The sequence below is a fragment of the Struthio camelus genome, chromosome 1 (assembly GCF_040807025.1).
Source record: "Struthio camelus isolate bStrCam1 chromosome 1, bStrCam1.hap1, whole genome shotgun sequence".
NCBI lineage: Eukaryota > Metazoa > Chordata > Aves > Struthioniformes > Struthionidae > Struthio > Struthio camelus.
Genome location: NC_090942.1, coordinates 140933731 through 140961299, shown reverse-complemented (window position 1 = coordinate 140961299; position 27569 = coordinate 140933731). Strand labels below are relative to the sequence as shown.

At 40.8% G+C, this 27569-nt stretch overlaps 2 long non-coding RNA genes across 6 annotated transcripts in view; one reads left to right on the top strand and one right to left on the bottom strand.

Moving 5' to 3' along the window:
* Nucleotides 1–2373: 2373 nt before the first annotated feature.
* LOC138062397 (uncharacterized) overlaps nt 2374–27569 on the top strand; it is a 49475-nt gene continuing 24279 nt past the window's right edge. For 2 of the 3 annotated variants that reach the window (XR_011136445.1, XR_011136446.1), the window contains exons 1-2: nt 2374–2598; nt 6189–6256. This is a non-coding gene — a long non-coding RNA (uncharacterized lncRNA). The remainder of the gene's footprint in view (nt 2599–6188; nt 6257–27569) is intronic. The other variant, XR_011136444.1, reaches the window with a different exon arrangement.
* The window catches only part of LOC138062399 (uncharacterized), a 36420-nt gene continuing 22968 nt past the window's right edge, over nt 14118–27569 (bottom strand). The window contains exons 2-4 of one of the 3 annotated variants that reach the window (XR_011136449.1): nt 22959–23060; nt 19663–19810; nt 14118–17627 (exon numbers count right to left, since the gene is read on the bottom strand). This is a non-coding gene — a long non-coding RNA (uncharacterized lncRNA). Of the gene's footprint in view, nt 23061–27569 lie in introns of all 3 variants that reach the window. The other 2 variants (XR_011136447.1, XR_011136448.1) reach the window with 2 other exon arrangements.

Below are 27569 nucleotides of genomic sequence, written 5' to 3'. Positions count from 1 at the left end.
CACAGAAAGCAGATAACAGCTCCCCCTTTCCCCTCAGAACGCTAGTTTGGTGGAGCTGCCTTTGCTGTTGCATCAGGTTTATAATTAGAAGCATGACTTTATTATTGTTGGCCAAACTGAATATATACAGTGGTGAAACTGGCTACTACAGCAACTGAATATTTGCTTAAGCATTGAGAATACCTATGTACACGCCAGCTTTATGGGCTTTATTCAATAACCAAAAAATGTGGAAGGTAAAAATTGAAATGAGTGAAAGCAAGTTGATCTTGCAATTTTGCAGTGAAGCACACTAATTTTTCATTTTGAAAAGTGCTCTACAGAATAGAGAAGCAAACAACCCCAAAACTGCTGTTGAACTGAAATTTACTTGTACCGAAAATCAGACCCATAGATTTTTCATTGTGGGACGTTCCAGTAGAACCTCCGCATATTGCCTGATTTTTTTAAAATTTCAGTAATGAAGCAAAATGCTTCAGTAATGAAGTCGTCTAGCCTGCTTAATACTGGAGGTATTCCTGGCATCACAACACATGGCTCAGCATATCATGTATTTATCACTGGTAAATTGTTCTTTGAGGGCTAGAGTTATAGTTCAAAGCAGGACTATGCTAAACCTATCAGAAAGCAAAATGACCCCGACACATTCAAGGCCCAGGCCCTGCAAATGTAGTCTCCTTCCTCAGCTTGTAAACAGTAAATTTAGCAGGACGTGGTTATTATCTGACTTTCTAACATGTAGAACAGCATTAATTTCAGCTTCTGCTATATCCCTTTAAATTATGAGGTGATGGTACTCAAGGAGCTTTCTCCCCAGCATGGGATACTAACCTAGACATTGGAGAATACTCACTAGGCTAATCCAGTCCTCATTTGAAAGTCATTTAATTAGGGATGGCAAAATGTATGAAGTAACAATTCCCTGTAGTCTGTCACATTTTTATTGAGATACAAAGTTTTCTATAGTATTTTGTGAATTTTAGCCAGCAGTAAAGGTTGAAAACGGTCAGGGAGAAGGGAGGGTTCCAGTTCCTGTTCCAGTAAATATTTAATATTTAATTACTTAGTGCAAAGAGGAGCAGAAGAAGCTGTTCAGGAACAATTCAGTAAATCTTATAGCCTTCCTGCATTTGAGAGACATATTGATATGCAGAGGAGGGAACTAATCCTGATGTCTACCACTCGACTATCCTATCAGCTCAGCTCACTGGGTTTGAAAATTAAGCCTAAACCAATTAGCAAACTTGGATTAACCAAAAGGCCTTTCTTAATGAATAAATCAGTTGCTGAAATAATTAACCCTGCCACTTTACATGAAAAATTTGAATGGTTTTATACGTAAAATATATTTTTCTTTTTCTTTTTTTTTAGGAAAAAACTATCCCACAAAGAATGTCTCTGATTACTCTTCATGATCTATGTGGAGTCTGGAACTGCCTACTGTCATTTACAAACCACCACAGGAGGTATTCGCGTGGAATAACGCTTTCTCCTTGACCAGAACAGAGGCTATCGAATGGGAAAAAAATGATATTACTGGAAACAAAATAAAAATGTTACCACTATGCTGCATTCCTAAAATGCAGTCAAAATGCACCAAGTGAATAGAAGTAAGAAGACTTAAAGTGACACTGCTGAATCCTCAGTAGCCTCAAGAGAGGAGTCAGGCGCTGCAATGATTTGTCCAGCTGAGATGACATGCCTTTGTGCGTTAGGTACTGACACAAGGTTTCATTCAGAAAGTGAGGCGCCAGTGATGCATCTGAAAGTGAGAAGAGATTTTTTTGGATCATTTGCCTGAATTTGCTGCTTACATCACGCCTACACTGCAGCTTAATTGCCTGAGAATTTGCTCTTGGATTTCACTCAGTAAGCTGTTCTCTGAAATGTAAATGTGAGTCCTTCAGTACCTTTAAGGATTTGAGCCCAAAGAGAGCTCTTTTAAATAGCCTCTGAGCTTCCTCTGCTTTAGGAGTGAGCCAGTAGTGTTGTGTGGGTGCGCAATAAGGTCTTCCACGCTGCAACTACCGAATAATCGCAGTGATATGCTCTCCTTAAACTTATGCAGTCTTTTTATGCTGTTGACACTCCATGTGGCAGAAGCTGCACTAAGGAGTGGGAATATGCAGTGACAAAATTCCCTGCCTTCGCAGTGGTTTGTTGCTTTATCTTCTGAGCAGTTTACCAGAGGATTCATGAGCAGTTTACCAGAGGGTTCATCTCTGACCTGGACCTTCCCCAGTTTAGAGCTACCTTGTCTTTTTTTTTTCCGCAAGTCAGTAAGTCCTGATATCGCAGCCCATGTGCCTGCCGGATTGCCCTGGGTAGATGGCAGTAAACCACAAACCAGCTGCTGCTGGCACTGCTTCGACCCAGGCGGAGAGATGCGTCAGTGCACGTCTGCGCCTATCTGGGCTGCTGGTTTGGAGGGTGTCTGAGCCTCTTCCTCTCCTTTCAAAATGCTTCCCTTGGACACCACCCAGAGCAGCGGCTCAAGAGAAGTATTTCTATTTTCTGAAAACATGCTCAGTGATGCCAGGAACTTGAGAAAGTGGGGAGGCTAATAGTGACCTCACTTACCACGGATTTTACTGCGGGGTAAGTGTCATCAGCATCAACACCGCTAACTATATTTTGAAAATCCTTCACCTCAATGGGCAAACAGCTTAGAATAATTTCTGTTGCTTAGTATTGTGCAAGCCAGGACTACGCTTTAAGGAATTATCCAGGTAACTTGCTTGTAGTGGAAAGAATAAGAATTGTCTGTGTGCAGTTTTCTTAATGGCTTGATTAGACAGCTTTATATATAGATTGAATATTGATCTTTCGCTTCTCTGAGACTTATACAGACTTGTCACCTATTCTGTCAGTAGAACACATTTGCTCACATTTTCTGATGTGTTAAATGCACTTTTTTGCTAGATCTTATAGGATTTTGAGCATAGATATTCTTTCACGAGCACAAACTGAAACACAGGCAGTTCCATCTGAACATGAGGAAAAACTTCTTTCCTGTGAGGGTGACAGAGCACTGGCACAGGTTGCCCAGGGAGGTCGTGGAGTCTCCTTCGCTGGAGATATTCAAAACCCGCCTGGACGCGATCCTGGGCAACGTGCTCTAGAGGACCCTGCTTGAGCAGGGGGGTTGGACTAGATGATCTCCAGAGGTCCCTTCCAACCTAAACGATTCTGTGATTCTGTGATTCATCAGTGCATTCTTGCTAAATATGTATTTAGAACAAAATTTTAAAAAATCTTTTGTCTATTGCTCTTTGGCTTCCTTTCCCTTTCTCCTTGGCCACTCATCGTTTTCATTCTTTTCCCAAATCTGGAAGAATTTTACCATCAGCATCTGAAAAACTTAGGAGTTTAGGAGTTGCTCTTTTCACTTTCTGTATTTTTTCAGTTAATTTTCACCTTAAATTAAATCTTCAGAATCTCTTTTAATAAGTACAGCCCTTATTCATTAATATTCAACCACCTCCCTTTTTGAAGCAAATCTAAAAAAAAAAAGGTAAAGTATATTATGATTCTACAGACACATAAGTGAATAATTCATTTACATGAAGATAATTTAGCTGTTCTCACAGAGACTAATACTGTTTGAAATGCTACTCTGTTTCTCTGTCTGTTATGGGAAAAACCTGTAGTTTATATTCCAAAAAGACCTAAATAAAGTTCAGTTCTCTACCTCTTTAACAAATAAATTATTTGATTTTTGATGTTTTTGCTGAAAGCATGGGTTGCCATCCTTTTCCAATTATTTAATTCAGTCATTAAGACTTTTTAAGCCTCTCACTTTAGTGTGGACAACAGTTCAGGCTGTATTCCAGTACTACAGGTGTTTCTAACTGTGGTATGAACAACTATCACAGAGAAATTTCACACCATTTCTACTGGAGCAGATAACATGGTGCTGAAGCCCCTTATGCACTTAGCTCTAGAGGTTTGTGCACTTTTGTAAAGGCTTTAGGGGAAGCCCTAACAAGGTATCTCTGGCTAGCGTCCAGTGCAGTGAGCTGCTGCACCATGCCCTTGAAAATGAAGGAATAAGGTCATGCTGAAGATACTCCTGTGGAATGGATACCTAGTGTAGCTCTCTGCTTCAGCAATTCATGTCCTGCAGATAGATGTCATTCCTCAGATTAGACATGCTACGTGCAGCTGAACATAAATTCTCATAGGAAGCCACCGATAGACCTATTTCCTGTCACAGGCTGCATCCACAACAGCATATGCATTTAGATACAGAGTGAATGCACTTTGGAAGCAAATCTCCCTCTTGTTTATCCTCACAGAGTTTTGGTTCATGTTATGGAATGGTCTTGAAACGTGCTCTCGTTTCCTTTCAGATTAAACGATACTGGAAGACATTCTCCAGAAGCTCGTCTCATGGGCATTCAGTCTAAGGACCAGACTAGAGCTTCTCTAAAATAAAGCTTCCTAAAATGCATATGATGTAGGCAGTGAGTCCTCAGCCCCAATCATTTTACTCTCCAAAACTGCTCCTACTGTGCTGGATTACTTGCTGATGTACAGAATCGGGACAGTCAGTACAAGCAATGTTAAATACGGCCTACCAAAACAGCCCAAGATAATATTCATTGCCTTAATGCAATCATTCTAACCTTGGGAAGGAAAAAACTTATTAAAATCACAATGACTCACATCCATGATATTTATAAACTAGCTAAGACTTTTCCTTATGATGTTCGTAAAATGCATGTTTTGTATAATTAAAGATGATCTAGCATAAAATGTAAATATTAGAATTATAGAACAGTTTTCATATTATTGCTTTTATTAATGAGCCATTCATGCAACTGTTTGGTTCCTCTTGAAAAAAAATACAGCTGCATCGGATGCTACCTATTTTGCTTATTTTTCATGATCCTTGCAGACCCAGAAGTCTTCTATTTTTTATCACAGAAAACTACCATGTACTGTAGATGTAGAAATCATCAGTTCCTTCACAGTCTTTCACTTCATCCTGAAGTTTTAGATGATAATTGGAAACAAATGACAATGCTTTGATACTTGCCTACAATCAAATCAAAGCGGTTTCTTGATATCTTTCAAAAAGTTTGCAGATATTGAAGAATACCTTTAACCGTAATGTGACAGGTCATTGCTGTCCTATTCCTTCTTTAGAGCTTAATAGAATTAGAGAATTTATGTCTCAATAGCAATCTGCACCAAGTAGCCAGAGATCTTTCATCTCCCATTACTGCATTAGAACTAAATGTCAGCAATATTATTTGTATTATCAGGAGTTCATTCTGGGGATTCTATTTACAGAAGCTCTGCATGGACCAGAATTGTTGTCAGAATGGTACAGCAATAGTCATGGAAAGTTTTGGATGGAGGGGGGCTTTTGCAGGTCTCACTGATCTGACCATTCCTTTTCTGTTTCAACAGTTTCCCAGTGTACACTCTGCTCTCCTCTGTAACAGAACTTCAACTTTGTTTTACCAAAATAAAGCATGTGTGTCAGTGGGATTTTAATACACTGATTAATATGGACGCTTTTGATCTAAGCGGGCCATTGACCAAGGTGCTATAATGCTCAGTTTATACGAGAGTCATGGGTGTACTTCCGTTCAAAGAGTTGCTCATTTCCAAAACCTTTAACACTTGAATTCTTACCAGCCCTTCTCTAACTAACTGTTGTACATGCTATTTGGCTTCAGAACATGTCCCAGCAAACTGTTTTATGCTGCACACTGAATTATTTATGGAATGAAATAGCTTCTGAAGAATTCTTAAGAGTTTGACCTCTCTGGAGGAAGTTATCTTTAAATTTTGAGGAAAAAAAAATACTTACAGTATCTAAATCTCACACAGTCTTTTTATTCTCTACTGTCTTCAAAATGATGAAACCTTACAGGTTATGTTTTCAAAGACCTATCTGAACACCATTCAAAATCTCTGCTTCCCTCAAAAACTCTGGGTTTTGATCTTGAAATCATCTTTATTAAACAAATCAATTTCACTGGCTTTCAAAGCATTAATACTCTCACAAAAATTAACTTACAGAATGTCACCTTTAGCAAGGGACAAGACTACTCCCTAGTCTGTTAAAATTTGTTGAGAAAAAATCTGTTTAACTGTGTGAAAAGATGATCCGCTGAGCCTTTCATGCACTCACTGGGACAAAATCATGGACTATTTCTTTTATCTATTCTCAGACCACAGCATACCTGACATAGCAAAGCACTAGATCGGAGCTTCAGAGGCCTCACATTCGTTAACTCAGGTCAGTTTACACTCAGATCGGTTAATAAGCTTTTGGGAAACAGCCTGATTGAATTTGTCTGCAAATTGCATTAGCCAGGCTTTGAATGGCACTGAATTCAATCTAACTAGATTCAAATATTTGCAGCTCTATATCAAATAATGTATTGCATTTGGCCGGTAGGTTTGCATTTCAAGAACTTTGAAATCTAGAAGTATTGGACTTGAACACAACAGGCAGGGGTCACGCTCCAGCTGGCATTTACTGAAAATCTCCTCTGGCTAAAGGCTTTTAGCTTGTTTTGGATCACATTTTCTACATGTACAGACAGCCACCTAAGCAGTGATTCTCCTGAGGAATCAATGTTCAAAGGAAACCACTTCAAAGTTTAATGGAGCAACAGATAACAAGACAGACATGCATTTTTAAAGAATCTCAATAGCCTAACACATCTTGATAAATTCTACAATAAACAGGTAAAAAACCTCACTGGAGCATTTCTGAGCCTTCCCTGGAAACTTGACTCGCTAGTTATGAAAAGCAATGAGCTAAAAGCTTTTTACTTAGCACCCTTCAGTGCATTTACTTGTGGGAAGCTGACTAATCAGAGCATTGGCCTTATCATGACCATTGATACTTCCTCAGAGACTCCTAGCTGACTGCTGATAAGGCCTAGCACGATTTCAGAGATTTTTGTGGGAGATTTTGCTGAAAAAGGCCATCTTCAGTACCTTGATCTGAATAGCAACATGGTAAGGTAGGCGGCAAGCCTGTAAGGCTTGAAAAGACTTTGGTTACAGTTAAAAGTAGACTGCTCGCGCCCCCCCCCGGCCCTTGAGTATCCCTGGCAAAATAATGGCTTCACAAAATGGACAGTCTCTCAACATTTGCATACCACACAAAGCAAAAACAGTCAGTTGTGCAAATCCTGACAACCATGTAAACAATAACGCTACCTATGCTGCTCTGCAGAGCTGCAGGTGTCTTACTTCATGTTTCAGTCTTTGCAGCTATCAGCACTGTTGTGACAGCAGTTGCAAAACACCGCACCAGGATGCCTGGTACACCTACTGCTCCTGTCAGCCAAAATGCTTGGCTGTATGTCCTCAGCCACACAAAACGCTCTCTACAGCACACATGCACACTGAGTACGACACCCGAGCGACAGCGGTGACTGAGCGGGTGGGTGATCACTGAGTGCAATTTCTCCTGGAGGAAACGGGCCTTTTCTGGCAGAGGCCAAAACCAGCAGGGCTCACAGGTAACACCGTGCAACATGAAGGGGTGTTGAGGAAGTGAGTGGTGTATATGATATCTGGTGATGTTTTCTGTTACTTTGCTGCTGTGACAAGGTTTTTTTTCTGGGAAACCGTTGCCTACATGTTTGTGATGATGAGGCCAGATGCTACTTATGAGATATGCAGGGAAACTCATCACCTTACAGTTCAAAGAAATTTTTACTTTTAAGAGTGTTTACTGCTTATGTGCAAGGTATTTGTTTGCTAGTTCTGAGTGACCCAGAAGTACTCTCTAAGCCTCTCTACTCTTTTCTTTAATCATCTGCGCAATCTGCAGATAATGAGAATTGCTTTGTAAATCATTTGGTATCTGTAAAGTGCTTTGAGATACCGAGATGAAAGGCACAGAACCCTCGTTTTGCCAACGGGAGTCCTGTCAAAATCTTTAACAGTGCCCAGTCAATATTCAAGCTACTATTATTACTGATGAGATACTGTTATTGAACATCTCAGGTCATCCTGCCCTTCTCTGGCATTGGTTACATGCAACGATGAGGATCATTTGCCCAGGTTTAGTCCACTTGTGGACCTCAATATTCAGCCTTTTCAGCTATGGCTCTCCTCCCTGTGTGGAAGTATGGTTGACCAGATACTCAGAGGCAATAAAATTAATTACTTCCAGCCCAGCTGAAACCCAAAGCTGCCTAGGTATATAAGCTGCAAATGACAACTATCTGCAAGTCAGCAGCCATTTTAGAGGACTGCATTCACAATCTCCAGCTAGGTTTCTTCTACAGTGTACAGGGGAGAGAAAGGCACCTCATGACAGAGGTCATAACAGGCAGTATTTTGAATAGAGGCATCCTTATGCCAGGTCATACGAAATGCATACAGGGAGAAAGGCCTGTGTGCAGTCCTGCCCATCTGCTGGGATTTTTGCATCTAACTACCTGACCGAGCAGATGCTGGTATGTCTATACATGTAGAGGAATAAAACTGGGCCGGGTCTGATTCCTGACCTCCGGCCAAGAGGCAGTAATGCCTGGCAGCATTCACACTACTTATAGCCAGTCTCCTCTGAGAAGCTCAACTTTGGAGAGAACTAGTTAAAGCAATCCAAAACAGTGCCAAGGAATGAACTAACATTGTTCCTAACAACTTAGGAAGAGGCTGGTCAGGTACCCCATGCCCCATTCATCCCCAGCCCTCTTTTATTTAGCAATGTGAGTGTTCCTGGTGAGGCTGAAATTCAGTAAGACTTCCTGCACTTAGATGAGGTACATCAACTAGGTGATGGTCATGCCCATCTTTTGCACAGTAGTCCAGGGGTTATAGAACTTCCATAGAAAAAGAGTACCTGGTTTCTAAGCCCTTTACCTGAAGAGGTTGAAATGCAGTTCTCACCTTCCAGGAAATTCCCCAAGCTCTGTTTTATAAAGAAGACTAGGGTAAAAACAGCCCCTGCCCTCGTTCTTCAAACTGGGCTGCTGTGAGAAGAAGGAATGCAAGAGCCAGGGAACCTAAGACATGGTAAGGAGAGGGAAGCCCTGTGCCTCTCTGCCTTTTGGCTAGGACACTTCCCAAAGAGAGTGGCAATTCAAGAAATAGGGATTGTCTCAGCGCCTTGTCAGTATTATGAGGAGGGAACCAGGCTGAGGCATTTCCCTCTCCTGGGGATGTGCCATTATCAGAGGCACTCAGCTATTTTATCAGTGGCAACCTTTTATTCTTGTCTGAAAGTGACTGAGACCACTAGGTTTTGTGCTGGACTCAGTGCTACTGGTGTTTTCCTAACAGACTTTGAGAGGACTCTCAGGGTCCTTAGACATGGGTATGCTGAGGGTGTGAATCCAGAGTGGGCAGAGCTGTGAGATAGGTGCCTATCGGAGGTCTATTGGGAGATGATTGCAGCTTCTGTGGGCATGTAAGTAGCAGTCAGATGCATACACCTACCCTACGTATTTCCCCTTGGCTTATGTACATATTTGTGCAGAAATGAGTACTGATGCACTCTTGGGCAGTTAAGTGTAGAAGAGAGTTTTTTGTGGAACACAGTCTCAGACTTGGTTGTCCGTGTTCTCTCCTACTTGCACTTTTGGCACATCTTCTTTCCTAAGCCTCTAATGAAGCAGCTTGTCTGCAAGACCAAATCGTCTGCAGAGTTCTTGGTAGTCTCCTTCTTTAGCTTCAATGATAATGCAGTCAGCTTGAACTGGCATGATACTCACACGTACAGCAAGGTAGAATCATCATATAATGAGCTGTTGAGAGGTGGAACCAAGCTAGCTCCTCTGGAAAGATTGATCAGAAAAGAAGTTTGCCCTGGGAATGGCTTGTATGATGATAGGATTGCTGAAGTCGTGCCAGTGGCAAAAATAGTAAACTCACTTCCCCGCCTTTTTTTGTTTATTTTCTAAATAGAGGGTAGGAATATGCAAACTTAGTGGCTTGCAGTTAATCTTTTTTTTTTTTTTTTTCATTCTGAACTTTCTAGCTTCTTTCCTTACTTAGGATCTACTGCAAATCCTGAGCTGTGAATTTGTCCTTAAGTTTACAATTATGTTTAACAGAGTGGAGGAGGGGCTCAGAGGTTTCATTCAAACTCCTGCTGAAATCTTGACACAGTGGGAATAGCTTGCCTCACACCAGAGCAAGCTACTGCCCAGATTATCAGCAAGAGAGGGAAAAAAAGTATTGCCTCTGTGGCTCGGTCAGAATTCAAAGACTTCCATTTCTTGAGGGCTCTGAATACATTTCTACAGTGCAAATTCTCTGTTTCAAGCTTCCTTCTGAAAGCTGGAGTCTGCTGTCTTGGTGCTCTCTTGGGTCCACTATTGACTCCTCAGGCTCACGAGTAGTGTAAGCTTCTCTGTTCTTTGAATCTCACTGAAGCTGTGACCCTCCTGGCTCTGCAGGTAGGTAACACACCATGATCCCAGCAACAGTGGGAACACCTCTCTCTCTCACTAAAAAAAGAACAACAACAAAAAAAAGCAAAGTGAAAATAGGATAGGTCACTAGAAATCATCCAGCTCCCAGAGTATGAGATTCCTCTTTCTTATTCATCCTTCTTTTAGGTGTCTGACAGTCTTTTACCGTTCAGGTAAGCACATAGAAATCGTACGGACTGTCTGGTCTGACACCTTATAACGAAGGAGTCTGTCACTGCTCTAAAAGCCTGTCCGCTTCTCGCTCTCTCCTCCCTTATGTGTCTCTATCTCTTTTATGAGGCTTTTATAAATATCTCAGTGAGGCGCATCCGCACTGAGGGACTCATTAATGATACAGCCATTTTCAGAGTAAATGTTATGAAAATAACTTCGTAACATCAAATGTAATTGTAAGTAATATAATTTCCCAAATGCCACCAGAACTGAGCCTGGAACAATTCAGCACATGATATGCTGACCCACTGACCCCAGCTATTCAGTGAAAAGAGCTTTTATGGTTCTTTTGACTGTTAAGCATCTGGGCATTTTTCTTTCTCTAAATAGACTGTAAAAGGGAAAGAAAAAGAAGGAGCTGTTAAAGCTGTCTGAAGCTGGTAGAAATAAATTATGCAGTTGTAACTATACACAAAGCTATGGGCACTCTGCAAATACTTTTATTTATAATAAATATTTGGCATGGGCATATCGAAGTCATTCTTATCATATTTGCTTTCTCTTCACTGTAAAATTTTCATCATTGCTCTGGAAAATAATACGCTTTTACATAATCTGTGAAGCCTCTAGTGGTGCCCACCGTGTTCTGTATTTTTACGACATATAAGATCAATAGACATAAATGTACACATATGTAAGCTTTGCCTTTTAAATAAAAAACACATTTGGGAAGCATGGGGTTGGCCTGCATTGATGCTTAAATGTACGTCTACATAGACTTAAGGTACTAAGCAGGTAAGTGTGGAGTGGTGTGGGGTCAATGTACAGATCATGTCCTCTTGTTTGTGCTTTATCTTCTGAATGACATCGGCTTTGTGGGCTTCCCTGACTGAAAAACTCACTGCTCTGCTATGGCCCACTTGGCCATATTTTGGCATTAGAATTAGCTAGTATACTCCCATAGCAGGCAAGTACAGAAACGACACTATTAAAGACAGTGTGACTTCGAGCTACTCCAGGACAGGCAGTAGAAAACCACAGATCACTTCTGTCTATGCACTGGACCCTCTGGGTCAGTTGATCAGTAGATAACTGCTTCCAGTTTTGCCACTATAGTGCATATCTTTTGCTAAATTTTATTATAATTACTTCAGTTATGACAGATAAATAAAGGGAACGATGATTTTTATTTTTAAAGCAGGTACAATGCTGCCAAGAATCTAAGAAATCAGAGGCTAAGTCTGTTCGTTCTTAACACTGATTTTTGTTCCCATGCGGCTTTGTGTATACGCTGTTGGAATCACAACCTCACAGCTCCCAACTGGAAAATCATCACACTTCAGGAAAAAGAATTTTATAAAAATGTGTACTTTTTAGTATTTAGCAAGTTGAAATTGTCTTTAGAAAGTCACCTAGCTAACCTTGTTATGGTGAAAACCATAAGAACTTTCCAATACTTCTTAAAAGTGTTTAAATATTTGATTATGCAACATTATATTTTAATTAAATATTGACTCTTATTGCCACTGAAGCAGAGTAATGCTGCTTTATAGATATTTTGCATCATTGTTTAAGACTATTCTAAAATTCAAATGCTTTTATTCATCATTTTGGTATGTTGGTTGTTCTTGATTTACTGAAATTCGGTTTTATTGTATTTTGGTGTATTCCAGTTGCAGAGAGCATAATCTTCCCCATGGTTTCTAGTCAGTGGAATAGCTATTGTATTACCACTTATTCACAATATTAATGACTATGCTCTGATGTTAGTCTTTTCACCTCTTTTATCTCTTCACCTTCTTCCCTATTTTTCTTCCTCTTTGTTCCTCTATCTGAATCTTGTCTGTAACACTTGAAAGGCTTCTCTTCTTATGCTCTGCATGTATTTTTTGTATAATAATACTCTTTAACATTTCCTAACTTTTTGGCTTCTTTCTTTCCTTGTAAATATTATTGTATTTCAAACCTTTATAATTTTGAGATTGACATATCTCTCTTTCCATGATACTTAACCTTTCTTCCACAAAAGGGGAAGGAACAAAGCTGACCAGGGAAATAAAGATGACTGAATGCTTGTACTATAATCCTGATCCTGTAATGCAATGACAGAAATTTTACTGACTTCCGTTGGCTTTGGATCATGATAATAGCAATGCAAACACATTCTTATATGCTATCTGTAACACAAGCCTGATCAACCTGTCTACGAGATGAAAGATTTCCAGATTTTTCATCTTCCATTAGCAATAAATCCTGTTTCTGTTTAGTAGGTTCTATTGTCTGTGCTGTTGATATAAATTCAGAGAGGCATCTAATTTCCTTACACTAGGAATGAAAACCCAGGTGAACCCTGCAATCCTTGCTCTGAAAAGATCCTCATTGAAATTGAATTCATTTGCCTAGCTTGCATCCTCCACTGACAAGTTTTCTAACTTGAGACATAACTCTAGAGGTTTATTTGGTACACGCATTTCAGCTTATACCTCAACAAACACAACCAACAGTAAGTATGTGTAATTCAGAATATACCAGCTTAATCTTAACGTCCTGTTTGCATGAACAGTAACTGTTGTGCAGAGAAAACAGGCGATCTCCCAAAGTGTTGGCCAGGTGCTCTGGTGTTGAAAAACCTCCTGTCTCCCGGGTTGCTGTGGATTACCCCCCCGTTTTAAACGGTCTGTGATTTCCGTTGTCTTGCAGGCCATGTATTTCCTCCCTCCTTCACTTGTTTTTTGCCTTCCTCTGTAAGGTGGCATGTGATTTTTTTCTTAGGGTCACCCAGACATTTTCATTTCAGAAAAATCCTACCGCTGCAGGACCCTAGCATGCACTTGAGCCCTGTGAGTTTCTTCCAATGGTGCAAAGTGGTCTTCCAGGGTTTCACTCTTTTTTCCAAAAGATTGTGAGATTGTCAGAGATTGACTTATTAATACAATGAATAAGTGCTAATCAACTGCTAGAAACCGTGCTGGTCTTCTCTCTGTTTTCCTAGTTTTGTCCAGGCAGCTGTAAGAAAAAAGAAGGTATTGGGAGATAGGCAGTGCTGGGAGCACACAATTTTGGGAAAATGAGAACAAAAGTTAACAGAAGAATAAACTCCATGGGGAATTAAAAAAAAAAAAAAAAGGAAATGCAAAGAGAAAAGAAGCAAAGGAGTTTCTCTCCACTGAATGCCCTATTTTGAACTAGGAACAGGACTGCATTCTCTCTGCCTATATAAGCCGTAGATACAACATTCACCCACAAAGAAACTTCCTGTAATGCCCAGCCTGAAAGAGAGGACAAGAACCTATCAATTTTGCAATGTGTTTCTTTAGCTCAGACATTTGAGCTCTGTGCTATGGTCTGCAGTATGTAACTCTCCTTCTCCTGCAATATAATGCTCTAATCTAGACATTTCTGTCCTTTTTCAGGTTACTTTAAAAAAATAAAACAATCCCCCCATCCAGCCTACAAACTAGAAAATTACAGAGAAAAGTACATCAACTCTACCAACAAACATCAGCTAGCCCTATGTAAAAAATAATGAATATACACATATGTATCTGGTATATATATAGTTGTGTGTGTGTGTGTGTGTGTGTGTGTGTGTGTGTGTGTGCATGTCTGTTCGTACAGGTTTCAATGAAAAGTAACCTTGAATTAGAAAAGATAGAAATCATGCAGCTTTTGTTCAGGATTTTGCTGTCTAAGATTACACAGTATTTTATTTGCTAGATATATGCCTCTTTCAGAGCTGGTTAGCTGATGTTAAACCATCGCTGATGCCTTCATGAGTGATTTATATGCCTTTTACTTACAGTGCAACTAACATTTGGAGAAAATGAGAAAAATATATCTCCTTCACAGTTTTCTTTAAGATGTCTAAAAAATTGATATTTTCAGATGGGTATGTATAAATACTTGCAAGACAGACTCCAAGGTTTCTCTTGCCTTCCAAGCTAGGAGGAAAATTGGGAAGGCAAGGCCTAAGGTATCTCTAGTCCTTGGAAGCCCAGGCGTAGTGCCCGTGCTAATATTTGGACAGGGTCTCGTTTATGTTCCACCACTATAGGAGAAGGGATATCAGTGGCCTGCATTTGTCTGTATGCAGGAAGAGGGCGTGGAAGAAGGTTAGATGTCTCCCTTTAGGATACCCAAATGAATATCTGGATGAGATCTCATTTTTATGGACCGTTATAAAACTGTTAAACCACTGACCGGTTTTAAATTGTTTGTATGGAATAGCCAAAACAGGTGCTACAAATGTCTTGGAAAAATCTCAGTCTGTGAATAGGTATACTTATGATAGGACTTTTCTGAAGTGTTGTGCTAATGCTAAGTACCTATAAATGGCAAAATCACATTCTCTTTTTTAAATGCAATTTGAATGACTCAGTCACAAGTCTATATGTCTCCTACTTTGGTATTTCAGACGTTCTGGCTGTGCCCAAGTATCCAAAACCCTGCTGTGAACAATTCCACTGTCATTCTTGGCTGTAGCATGCATCACCTGAAAAGAGTGAACAGTGATGAAACTGAACTGAAACTCTCAAACAACTTTCACAAGAAAGTTTTAAAATATTCTTTTCAGGACCTGAATAAGCTGATGAAAGTAAATCTAAACAGGAACCATTATCCAAAGGCAATGGAAATGCCTCATGATTTATGCAAGAAAGGGATGGCAGGGGAAGATGAAGCTTTTGCTAACCCAGCAAATCCTAGGGAATTGCTGGTTGATGAAAACCATTTATGTAAAATACCAGCTGGGTTTCCATTTCCTTTAACTACTCTGAGTTTGAGAAATAACTGCGTATTTTCTGTCAGCAACATTTTTTCAGCACTTGTGCAGTGCAAGAACTTTACTCAGATGGGAATTGGTTTTACAGCAATCCCTGTGAAAAACCTTTCCTCACAGACCATTGTTTCATCCATACCTCACAACCATGCCCATGCTGTCATGCTGGGTGAACAACCTGACTAGCTTTTCAAGGAAACTGCTCTCATCCCTAGGACAATTTCCATGGGGGTCAGGATAAGACCTGTCCCAGGGGGCGGTGCTGGGGCCTCCCGGGTTGGGGGCAGGCAGGTGCTGGCCGAGGTTCCCACTTGCCCATCCCTGTGGGCTGCCCTGAGGTCTCCACCACCCAAGCACGGTCTCTTGTTCCCCAGTGCAGGGGAAATTTAAGTCTCTCTCTTACGACACCTCCCAGCTAGCTTCTTGGCTAAAAAGCACTGCTCTTAAGTTTAACTTCTTAATAAAGGAAATGGCCTTAGGTGAGTTTTTACTCTAGCTGCCTCATAGCTTCTTGATTCATCTTTTAATTACAGAAGAAAAGTATAATCCTAGGTATATAAAAGTGTCTAACAAGTACTGTAACCTGCTTCTCTCCAGCAACTTCAGTTAAGAGGTTTGGCTCACAAGGACTTAATTATAAACAGCTAAAGCCCTTCAGAGATCTTACAAATCCAGCAGCTCTCAGTTTTGAAGTCCTGTTTATCTAGCATGTTGATCTCAGTCTTTTTGCTAGGCTAAGTACAATTTCCTTCTTGGCAGCAGAATATCACCTTTATCACAGATATCACAGTTCTATTAGTAGGAAACCAGTCAAAAATCACGGAGTCCAAAGCTGTTCAACAGACATAGATTTGGAGCTTTCAGTACATAATATGACCTTGCCAGAAGGTAGTTCCGATGATGATATGTCTTTGGTCGAAACCCAGTGCAACATGTATGATAAACCTTTCAAAGTTGAAACAGTGCTTTTCTTCCCTGACAAGCAGCAATTTGAAGGTGTTTTAGAGGATGTTGTGTTTAAACTTGTATTTTAATCACATTAGCCAAGCTTTGAACGGCACCAGTTTTATCTTCCAACCTGAACTGAAATATTTAGCTTTGTCTAGTAATAAACTGGCCTTCGTTTATTATTATGCTTTTCATGAAATGCCCACTTTAAGGGTGTTGGAGCTCAGTGAAAACAAGCACAACTTTACTGTTCCAGGAATAAGATATAAGTTATGTTTTATTTATATATTTTTGAGACCTTCAAAACAACAAAAAAGGGCTAAGGGGGGGCCTACCTCAAATATATCCACACAAATAAGGAACTACTGAGAGAGCAGCGTGATGGCAGAAGCTCTCGCACTTTCTCTGGGAAATCAGCATGACTCAGTGCCTTTCTGAAGCACCTGTACATGAACATATGCAGCATGGGGAACAAACAGGAGGAATCAGAGGTCCACGTGCAGCTGCAGGACTATGATCTCATCAGGATCACAGAGACATGGTGGGATAGCTCACACAAGTAAAGTGGTGACATGGATGGATACAGGCCCTTCAGGAAGGACCAGTCAGGATGGTGAGGGTGCAGAGTTTCCCTGTATGTGGCAGAGCAGTGGGAATGCATGGAGCTCTGCCTGGGGATGGGTCGGGGGCCAGCTGAGAGCTTGTAGATCAGGATTAGTGGGCAGATCAACCCTGATGTTGTTGTGGTGGGTGTCTGCTACAGATTGCTTGGTCAGAAAAGAGAAGTAGACAAGGCTTTCTCCAGACAACTGGAGGAAGCCTCTTTTTTGCAAGCCCTGGTCCCATTGGGAACTTAAGCCATGCTAATAACTGCTGGAGGGAGAACACTGCAGGGCACAAGCACACCCAGAGGTTTCTGGAGTGTATTAATGACAACTGCCTGAGAAAGATGATCGAAGAGCTGATGATGAGTGTTGCTCTGCTGGAGCTGATACTTACAAAAAAGGAAGAATTGGTCAGGGATGTGAAGGTCAGTGGCAACCTTGTCTGCAGTGAGCATGAGACAGTAGAGTTCAGGATCCTGAGAGGACGGAGCAGGGCAAAAAGCAGGATCACAACTCTGGACATCAGGAGAGAAGACTTTTGGCTTCTTCAGGAGTCTGCTTGGAAGAATCCCATAGGAAACAGCCCTGAAGAGAAGAGGGGTCCAAGAGAGCTGGTTGATTTTCAAGGATCACCCTCTCCAAGCTCGGGAATGGTCCATCCTGACAAGCAGGAAATCAAGTAAAGGCAGTAAGCAGCCTGCGTGGATGAACAAGGAGCTCCTGAAAAAATTCAAACATAAAGAGTAAGTGTAAAACAGGTGGAAGCTGGTACGGGTGACCCAGGAGGTGTACAAAGACATTGAGTGTGTTTAGGAAAGCTTAAGCCCATCTGGAGTTGAATCTGGTGAAAAGCAACACAAAAGACTTCTACAGCAATATTATCAGCAAAAAGAAGATGAGGGAAAATGTGGGCCCACTGCTAAATGGGTCAGGAGACCTGATGACAAAGGACACGGAAAAGGTTGAGGTATGCAACACCTTCTTTGCTTTGATCTTCACTGGCAAGACCAGCCTTCAGAAATCCCAGGCCTTTCAAACCAGTGAGAGCAAAGAAGACTTACCCTTGGTGGAGAAGGATCAGGTTAGGGAACATTTAAACAAACTGGATATACACAAGTCCATGGGACCTAATGGTACACATCTATGAGTGCTTAAGAAGCAGGTCAATGTCATTGTGAGGTCACTCTTGATGATCTTTGCAAGGTCAGTCATGGCAATCGGAGAAGCCTCCTGAGGACTGGAAGAGAGTAAATGTTCACCTCTTCAAGAAGGCAAGAAGGAGGAACCAGGGAGCTAAAGGCCAATCAGCCTCACCTCAATCCCTGTGAAGGTGATGGAGCAAATAACCCTGCAAATTATTTCCCAACATACTAAGGTCAAAAAAGTGATTGGGAGTAGTCAGCCACAGAGAAATCTTGCCTGACCAATCTGATACTTTCTTTGATGAAATGACTGGCTCAGTGGACAATGGGAGAACTGTGCATGTTGTGTACCTTGACTTTAGTAAGGCTTTTAGCACTGTCTCCCATGGCATCATCATAGACAGAATGGGCTAGATAAATGGAAGATGAGGAAAATTTGCTGAACTGCTGGGCTGGAAGGGTTGTGATCAGTGGCACAAAATCCATATGGAGGCCAGTCTAGTCATGTACCCCAGGGGTCGATACTGGATCCAATACTGTTCAACATCTTCATTAATGACCTGGATGATGGGATAGCATGCAGTTCAGCAAGTTTGCAGGTGATACAATACTAGGAGGGGTGGCTGATACACCAGGTGGTTGTGCTGTCATTCAGAGGGACCTTGACAAGGTGGAGAAATGGGCAGAGAGAAGCCTCATAAGGTTCAACAAAAGGAAGTGCAAAGTCCTTCAGCTGGGGAAGAATAACTCCAAGCATCAGCACATGCTGGGGGTTGACTGCCTGGAAAGCCGCTTGACAGAAAAGGACCTTGGGTGCTGGTGGACACCATGTTGACCGTGAGCCAGCAATGTGCCCTTGTGGCAAAGAAGACCAATGGCACCCTGGGCTGCATCAGAAAGAGCATCTTCAGCAGGTCGAGGGAGGTGGCTCTCCTCTACACAAACCTGGTGAGATTTACACACCTGGTGTGATGTGTCCAGGTCTGGGCTTCCTAGTACAAAAAAGACCTGGAGCTACTGGAGCGAGTCCGGCAAAGGGCCACAGAGATGATTAAGAAACTGGAGCATCGGTCATGGGAGGAGAGGCTGAGAGAGCCAGGACTCTTCAGTCTGGAGAAGAGAAGGGTCAAGGGCAATCTAATCAATGTTTATAAAAACCTGATGGGAAGATGTAAAGAAGAGGGACCAGACTCTTCTCAGTGGTGCCTAGTTACAGGATGAGAAACATGGCACACAAACTGAAACACAAGAAATTTCATTTAAACATAAGAAAAAACTTTCTTTACTCTAAGGGTGGTCAAATAGGTCAGGAACAGGTCAGGGAGGCTGTGGAGTCTCCACCTGTGGGGATATTCAAAACCTAACTGGACATGGTGCTGAGCAACCTGTTCTAGCTGACCCTGCTTGCTCAGCAGAGGGCTTGGGCCAGACAATCTCTAGAGACACATTCCCATCTCAGCTGCACTGTGATTCTATGACCTGAAAGTTTAAAACTTAAGTTACAATGCTGTTTTACACCCAGAGAGATGACTTTAGTCAATAACTCTCTGGAAAAGTTAGTGTTTGATGTAAACCATCTTAGCTATTCGTGGAAAGATGGAGATAATACTTACGTAGATCAGTTTAAAAACTTTTACAGTCTAGTGTTTCTTGTCTTATCCCACAGCAAAACTCATGATGCTCTCAGCCACGTACTCCTTGGTGGTCCACAGCATTTATCCAAATTAAATTAACTGCTCATGAAGACAATGAACCACGGTACTTTGAATGGAGAGAACAGCAACAGTTTCAAAATTCAAAATACAGCATCTAAGCTAAAAATATAAAGTCTTACGTATAATAAATAATACACTTAAGATATAATAATGATGATAAATGTATAATAATCTTGCCAACAGCATTTCCTCCTTTCAGACACTTTTGATTCAACACAGCAAGCTATCCCAGCTTGCTAATGAACTTTTTCCTAAGGCCAACAACCTCATTTACCTCAGTTTCTTCATCACATACAGTAAGCAACCTTTCTGTCTAGTTAGATTAGATTAGAGTTAGATTATTTAGTACAACTGGTCTTTAAAGGGGATGCTTCTGAATGTGCCTGTGCTATTACTGATTTCTTAAAATAGCTGTATGTAAACACTAATATAAGCATCCCATGGCTGGTAACTGATTTCATCTGTGCAATAGTAGGAGATTAAACAGGACAGAGCATAGTGAATCCAGACCTTTAGAGTTTCTCCTCCTGGAGCCAGGGCTGCTGCGCTCATGATCACTGAAGTGTTGGGAGCGGCTCTGGCCAAAGAGCCCCTGGGCTAAGGGCCTTTTCTGGCAGAGTCCAGAAACAGCAGGGCTCACAGAAATGTACAGGTGGTGCAGTAGGTTGCATACAGACTTCACTAAGTGATGGGACAGAAAGAAGAATCATTGGCTTAGAAACTGCTATATCCACACAGGAAATTACCTGCTTTGTGCAGGTATTTTTGTAATTTCACTGGAAAATAGTTTTTGTACTGAAAGGTCTGTGGAAGTTTGGAAGAGGCAGAAACTAAAAAGCCTGATTTTACGAGATATGATAATATTATAAAAATGGAAGATCATATCCATACATGTAATAATATATGGGTGGTTTGGGGAAAACTTTTCTCAACACTTTCCTGTTAATATTACTAAACATAATTATGGTTTTAAACAGCTTAAATAGTTATGCCCTCACTTTCTCACTTCCACTTCTCATTCCACTCAGTGGAATTTCTGTGTGTTTCTTGTCTATCTGTCACACCAGGAATTTATTCTTCCACTTTCATTGTTCTTTTTGAAATAATTTTTTACAATTCAAGTAGTTTTCTGTCTACCAAAGTACTCAGCCACTTGCTTGTCCTTTAGTACATTATCCTGTCTGGTGGAAGTTTAAGCATCATTTATTTAAGGTAGCTGAAACAGAACTATTTAATAACAGACAAGAAACCCAGAGCAGGTACACAAGGAGGTACTTAGGCGTTTCATCAGAGGAGACGTAGGGTTGCGCCTTAGAATATTAATTGTGTTACAGGGAGACAGTGCTTCTCTTGTAAGGGAGACGCTTCTGTCCTCCTGAAAGAACATAATAATATTCCTAAAATTAACCTTTCTTTTCCTCCTTGCTTGGTGATAGTCTTGGTGATAGACACCATTAATTATGGGCATGTGCTTAGGGAGTCCGTTTTAATACAATGACATATAACACAGGCTGCTGCTAAACTGTTATGCTTTCAAGGGGCTTGTCCTTCTCCAGGCATTCTAATTTGGTGCTAATTAGACAGTTTTCTTTGCACTTATTTTGTTTTTGAGTCTTGAAAAATCGTTCCTTCGTTTTTCTTCCACAGGCAGATAATGTTCTAACATGCCACTAGAAACACTTATGTTGGCCACCTTGGATCCTCTATGGTCAGGGAGATAGGCTTTTCCAAAAGGGGCCATACTCTAATGTCTGGGAGTACCCGTCTCTCCACTGACTCTATGGGGAGCCTGCGGATGTGGGCATCTATCCTAGATCCTAAAGGAAGCAAGTGTGACTACTCCTGCTGCAACCTTGCTGCCTGTTTCAGCTCGTTTGTGTGTTCCTTCCACCTCGATCGTCTGTGACTTGTTCCCAAACTATTCAAAAGGCAGGAGATTTTCAAAGTTTTCTACGTCCCAAAGGCTCCCTAGAAAATCTAAACCAAACTGAACAGGGAAAATTAAATTAAGATTTGAAGAGAAACAATAGTAATTTTAGCAGTGATTTAAGAGAGATGAAATAAGGCACTGAATCCATGCCTCTCTCAGCTACATAGAATTAGAGCCATGTAATTGGAATTTTGTTTGATCTAACAAGTGTAAAATTTGTTAAAACAATTAATAAAGGAGCTTTCCCACTATTTTGCTCCTTTTAATTTAAGCTGTGCAGAAACAGGTTTCTGCCTTGAAAAAAAAATCTAAAACATTAAGCAATTAGTTCCAAACAAATATGGAAAGCATGTCAAATCCTGAAATTCTTCATAAACTGAAAAATTTGGAACAACTAAATTTGGAGGTCTTACAAACAATTCACCTCTGTAATTTGAACTGCTTAGTTTTAAAGTCAATTTTTAAAAAGCTTTCAGTAACCAAACTGATGAAATATTTAAAAATAAAAAATAATTTTGATGTTAGAATGTGAAACTCGTTATTCCTGAAAATTTGAAACGTTTCACATTTATAAGATCAAAGTTTTTTTCTACAAATTGTCAGTAAAAGGAGTTGTGAAAAAAGCATTTTTGCCGTGTAGTATTCACTATCTGTCTAAATTTAACAAAGCGCATGTTTCAATGATGCAATTAGTTTTTCTAGATTCAGGAGTTTCCACAAGTAGTTTCATATTTTCTTTTCATTTCCTTGCCATTAAAGAGGTGATAAAAATAGACCAAGTATCATTATTTACATACACTGTCTACCTTTCATGGTGCTGATTTTTAACGAAAGTTTCTGATTTGCTCTTAGCTGTCACTGCTGGTATCTGGTAGAGAGAGAGAATTCCTTAGCAGTTAGCTGCACATTTGCAAACCGCAAAGAAATTCCATCTTTTTTTACTTTAGTGTTGACATTTGCAGCCAAATGAGTTTGAATTAACATGATCGCATATCTTTGTATAACTATTGGCCAGAAACATTTTTAAAAGTGAAGCTAATAGGGTCTGTATAGAACAAAGCTCTTTATATTTTCAAGAATTATTCATGCTTCTGCAGAGACTGGAGCCTGGTCATCTGACACCCACAAAAGGGCCACTTAGCATCATCTGTGCACGCAGTATGTGGCCTCAGGTCTGCGAAATGAAGGAAGGCTGACGCCTTGAGCATGATTTGCTCCAGGGTGCCATTAGTTACAGTAGAGTAGGGATTAGTAATATGTTTACCTGAAGGGAGTTTTTGTTTCCATTTCAGTGAAGATTCCTTCCTTCGGGCAGATTTTCTGGAGCTAGATCTTTCCACAGGCTACTGTCACAACATCCATGTTCCTGTGACCAACAGAAAGTTCTTTTTATGACTGAGTCTTTTCATTTCTTATTTTTTGATGGTTATAGGACTGCTCAATAAAGTACATACTTTAAGCATATGTTAGCCCTGTGATGCCAAAAATGTAAAACCTATTTTTATAAGCATTGCTGATTGCAAACAGGTAATGAAACATATGTTGTAAAGATCTGTAAAGATCTTCTGCAAATACCACCACTGTTAGCTTAGTCCTAAAAATTAGGAACTCTGCTGCATATTCTTCAGTACCAGCTACTTGTATCGTGTCTTAAATAACAGTTTTCATATACGTATTTCTCCTAAAAAGCCAACAAGACTTTTTTTTCCTTCTTTTTAAACAGCCTTCTTAAGAACAACAGCTTGGGAAAAGTTACAAATTTGAAACATATAGAAGGAGTTCTCATGTACAAAGAATTATGTTCATGATTTCTGGTCCTTAATGATAATATATGTAGATTACAGGGTAAATGTCCTGTTCCTATGTTGTATTTCCTGTCTTATGATGCTTTTACAGAGCGAGATTCACAAGGAAAGTATTCTTGGACCAGGCAACCTAAACAATTATCCTCAGGTGAAAAAAAAGAATGTAAAATACTGTTTTTTCCAAATATCACTACTTCCAGCTCACCTGCCTTGTGTTTTACTTGCCCCAGATCCAGAGCTTTTCTCTCTTTGAAAAGCTGTTTTGACTATCAATCAGCTTTGTTAACTCCATGCTGCCTCCTCAGCAGCTCAGGAGAAAAAAAAAAAAAGATAGCATGTGAAAGGCCATCAAAAAGCAGGAACATTGCATGACAATGTAGATTGCAAATTTTTCAGAATTCAGTATAAAGTCTTCACCATCAATTGCAAAAGCAAAAAGTAAGTAAAATACCTCAACAGCTTATGAAGACATTTTTATTTCCTGACAATTACATCACCAACCAATCAAATAACATTATTTTCACTTATGTTTTACTCAGATGAACTCCCATCAAAACAGATCAAGTGAGTCAGTGGAAATTCCCTCTAGAAATGGCATAAAGCTGACTAATTTCATTGTGGTCTGGGCCTAAAAATATAGGTACACTACAAAGAAACAAACTTAGAAGATGGAGGTTAAGTTTTCAAAATTTTGAGAATGCCAGAATTAGAATCGCCTTTAGAGTTTCAGCTCGACTTGTTGCATCAGATAATATCTTTGCTAAGTCAGGACGTGCAATGTTTTTCCTCACCTCCCAGGCTGAATCATCCCAATCAACCAAATGCTGTCGCACCTTCCAGGCGCAGGCTCTTTTCCCATGCCCAGCCCTAACTCCACCCAAATCCTAAGTAGCTCATGATTTTGATGGACAGATTATCCAGTGTAGCTCTGGCAGGTGTCAATGGTTTGACAGCAGCACCATGTGAACAGATTTGGTCTGAAACCACTACTTGCACAGTTTGTAACCGGCTGCACTAAAGCCCACTCACAGTTAGAGACTTGCAGTCTGGCTGTCTGACCTCTCCTTTGCCAGAGTAGCTAACAGCAGTGGAAACTGCTGTTTCTCAAAGGTTGCTCATATGGTTGACTTTCAGCATATTTTTATGGGAAGGGGAAAAGTTACATATTTAGAAGCACAGGAGCACTGAAATCTATGCAACAAAGCTAGGAAACTGAGGAAAGGTATCAGTATTTCTCAACACAGGCAAAAACCACCAAACAAACAGACAAAAAAGCGGAATGCTTTTCAGAAGTGACTGAGCATGTGCTGCGAACAGCTTGTCATGCCATGTCGGTACTGCGAGAGGAAGTCACTTATTCCAGTTAGCTCAGGTAGCTATTTTGCCTAAGCAGACACATAAGCTTTGCATGTCTCTATGCATGCCAGACCATAGACGTACCACTACCTTCTGCTGAAGGACCTCTTCTAGATGATGGAACAGTTCTATGTGAGGTGGTCATTCAGAGAGGAAAAAAAAAAAGAAAAAGGAGGATTTTAAGGCAAATGTGCCTGTTTTTGAATTTGGAGGGTATTAGAGCCAGTTCAGACTGGGAAGACATAAATTGATTGCTGCCCATCTGCATATGTAAAGTAGACTTTGTGGAGCATGGGAACTAGCACAGCCTGATAGGATCTCACATTTCAACAGTGGGTGGCTAGCAGTGACTGCAGAACTGCCGAAAGAAGGAGGAGATGTTCAAGAAGCATCTCAGCCTCCAAGCACTGCAATGTATAAATGATGGAGTTCCTTGCAACGTAGTTGTGGATTATTAACACTAGTTGGAAATTTCCTATCTGACATGTTACATGTCCTGATCTAACCAGCATGTTATCAGAAATGAGTTCTCAAGTGGAGGTAATAGATATTTATGGTGGAGCCATAGCAGTTGTTTCCAGATTCTTGCCCTGTAGAACAGACCTGAACAAAAGCTCTTTTCTTCAGAGTACAGGGTGTCCAGCCTAATCTGGGGCCCCTTAGGAAGTGGGTGCACCCAGAAGCTGAACCCTCTGGAGCCACGAAGATGAGCACCGCTACAAGTACCATGCCAGCCAGCTCCAACTGAACAACAGGATGGGTCCAAGAGCATGAAGCTGGACAAGCTCACTCCCACTCAGTTAAACTGCCATTAACATGGTGAAGAGGTTCACTATTAGCCTCTCCTTTCCTATGGTAACTGGAGCCAGACACAAGTGAGACCACGCAGATCATTTGCTGGCTCTGTCAGCAAATTTCCCCAAGCATCTGGAAGGCTGTACACATCACTTCCTCCAACATCTTTTGAATGCCGCTTGCGACTGGTGCTTTCACCGGCTGCCTTATGGTTGCAGCATGTGAATTTGAACTGCATCTACAAAGCTAGCATTTTACACTGGGTGACTCTGGGGCAGTGGTAAATATCTAACCACGCAAGCAACAGGGGAGAGCTTCCAAAAGGAATTCAGACCCAGCTGAAAGGAGCAGAGGGATGTACCATGGGTACACTTTCCTATCCCATGTGGCAACGTAATGCCTGGCTGAACTGAATGCAAACCCACGAACTGCTTTGTGACTAATGAAATGCCATATGATGTGCTGTAGTGACACAGGCCTGCTGCGCTTGTATTTTTTTTTAATCCTTGTGATGAGGAACTGACACTAAGATAAGGATACATTGTGCTTGATGAATTTTAGGGCTTGTGTTGGCAAGAGTTGATTTGTTTGCCAAATACAAATATTAGCTGAAACTTACCTCTCTCTCCCTAAACAAGGGTCATGAGACACTTTTATGGGTTTTGTCAACTGATGCTTGTTTTTAATGCTTTTATAATACTTACAGATACTTACTGCCTTTCCTAGTTCTTCTGAACTAAGCAAGCAACAAAAAGCACTTTAACAAACACTGGATATTATTAAACTCGCAGTTATATGCAAGACAAAGTTTAAGAACCATACAGAGATCTGCTCCCTGTAGCTAAGAGGTAAATGTATTTACTTAGATATAAGGCATGGTGCAAGCCAGAAAATGAACATGCTAACTAAAATCATAATGCAACCTCTACTGCTGACGCAGAAAAAAAAAGGAATCCCTGCACTTCATCAACACCACTTGCTGCTGCCTTTGGGATCCTTCTTCTTGCCCTCTTTGCTCTTATCTCTCCTTATTAATGCAGCATTGTGCAGGGACTTGGAATGGTTTGCCTCCTACAGCAAGTTTCAGAGAAGTGTTAAAAAAGCCCCCTTCCTACTGATTATGTTGGCCTACTGCAGAGAATAAAGAACTGTCATGGCAGGAGTCCTTCTACATGGCCAATTGCTTGCTGAGTAATTAGTTTTGCAAGAGGCCATGTACAGTTGTTCCTGTTCTGCCAGCTCTCACCCAGAAGCATTCCCCTGTGCAGAAATCCCCCCAGCATCCACCCGCAGATAGGACCCATAGGCAGTCCTGCAAAAGGTCTGGGGGAGATAAGGATGTCAGGGGTGTGTCAGGTCCATTCTGAGCAGGCCCTTCATAATTTCACCCTATTCTTCTGTCAGACTCGACTGTTCTGTCAATATCTTTAGTTTATGTATTTCTGCATTCATCCTTTCAATCACAGTGTTTCCACAGGAGGCTTTCTTTCTGCCCTCACAAACAACACCCACAAAAGATGTTGGCATAGACAGGTCTCAGAGGAAGAAAATGAGTGGCCATACGTTATTTTTTAGAAGTCCAATTGATGAGTTGTCCTACATAACAGGACAAAAAACATTACCTTGCCTGCAAGTACATGATTTGCCTGCACCCTGAATCACGCATGCTGCTCTGGTTCCCTCATTTCAGAATAGACATTCATACGAGAAATGGACATGGCTCAGAAAAGACAACAGGGAAGATTGTGAGTGGAAACTGCCTCTGTTACAGGAACGATTACCGTGGCTAGGATTCAGCCCAACAGGGAGACTGACTCCTCACCCTTCTTTCAATTCTAGAAATAAGGGTTATCAAACAAGGCTAGTAGAGTGTAAGTTCAGAACAAAAAAAAAAAGGGACAAGGCTTCGCAATACAGGT